Here is a 1,352-nt window from a genome sequence, read left to right on the forward strand (position 1 = left end):
CACACACACACACACACACACACACACGCACGCACAGAGAATCTGTCTCAATTATTTCGGCAGTCTCTCTTTTTCACTATCTCGGAAATAACTATTAAATTCCTGTCTCTAATTTACTTGACTGCTGAATACGTTGAAACATTCTTATGACTAGGCTGTTAGGGAGGTAAGTTTGTTATTAATACTGTTGCTATTATTAATATTAGTATTACTACTGTGTTGTTTTACTGATTACTAACCCAAGAACTTGCTACTACAAACTACCACTTTGTGCTATTCAAGGCATAAAGCACAGAAAATAAGCCATTTTGGTTTCTCCTTTATTTATCTTACTTAAACTGTTCTAAACTTGTTGAAAATAAGTCACTTTTTGTCCAGATACAATTTTTTTTTTCTCTCCTTTTTCTTTCCTTTATTTCTTTTTTTTTTTGTTTTATTTTACCAAAGAGCACAGTTGTTGTAATTATTATTATTATTATTATCATTAAGGTGGTGAGCTAGCAGAATCGTTAGCACGCCAGGCGAAATGCTTAGCAGTATTTTGTCTGTCTTCATGTTCTGAGTTCAAATGCTGCCAGGGTTGATAAATTAAGTACCAGTTACATACTGAGGTTGATGTAATCGACTTAATCCCTTCTGCCAAATTTGAGGCCTTGTGCTTCCAGTAGAAAGTATTATTATTATTATTATTATTATTATTATTATTATTATTAGGGTGGCAAGCTGACAGAATCCTTTTACACTGGACAAAATGCTTAGCAACATTCCTTCTGGTTTTACATTCTGAGTTCAAATGCCACTAAAGTTAATTTAGCCTGTCATCCTCTTGGGGTTGATTAAATAAAGTACCTGTCGAGTACTGACATTGATGTAATCGACCAACTCATCCCCCTGAATCTCAAACCTTGTGCCTACAGGAGAAACAAGCTGACAGAATCCTTAGCACCCTGGTCGAAATGCTTAGCATTATTTCATCCATCTTTACATTTTGAGTTCAAATTCTGCTGAGCACAGCTTTGCCTCTCATCCTTTCAGAGTCAATGAAATAAGTACCAGTTGACTACTGGGGTTGATGTAATCGACTAGTCCCTTCCCTCAAAAGTTCCCTCCTTCTGCCTATGCTAGAAAGGATTATTATCAGCTCTACCTTAGCGAAGGCAGAGGTATTGTTTTCAGTCACGTTTGTTTGTTTGTTTGTGGACAAAATATCTCAAGAACCGCTGGATGGATTCGGATGAAACTTTAAGAGATGTTTGGCCTCATAACTAGCACGAACTGATTAGATTTTGGGATCGATCTGGTACCGACAAGGATTCTTGATTATTTTTTGGGTTTTTTACTTAATTTTTGAG

General features: G+C 36.1%; 1 protein-coding gene across 3 annotated transcripts in view; it reads left to right on the forward strand.

The window, feature by feature from the left end:
- Positions 1-1,352, forward strand: part of LOC106884276 (cytoplasmic FMR1-interacting protein) — a 49,494-nt gene that overhangs the window by 15,688 nt on the left and 32,454 nt on the right. Inside the window, exon 1 of one of the 3 annotated variants that reach the window (XM_014935588.2) lies at positions 16-166. The exons of the other annotated variants lie outside the window; for them this stretch is intronic. The gene's annotated coding sequence lies outside the window, so the exon portion shown is untranslated. Of the gene's footprint in view, positions 1-15; positions 167-1,352 lie in introns of those variants that run through there. 3 annotated transcript variants of the gene reach the window in all.

The sequence above is a fragment of the Octopus bimaculoides genome, chromosome 13, assembly GCF_001194135.2.
Source record: "Octopus bimaculoides isolate UCB-OBI-ISO-001 chromosome 13, ASM119413v2, whole genome shotgun sequence".
In the NCBI taxonomy this organism is placed as follows: Eukaryota; Metazoa; Mollusca; class Cephalopoda; order Octopoda; family Octopodidae; genus Octopus; species Octopus bimaculoides.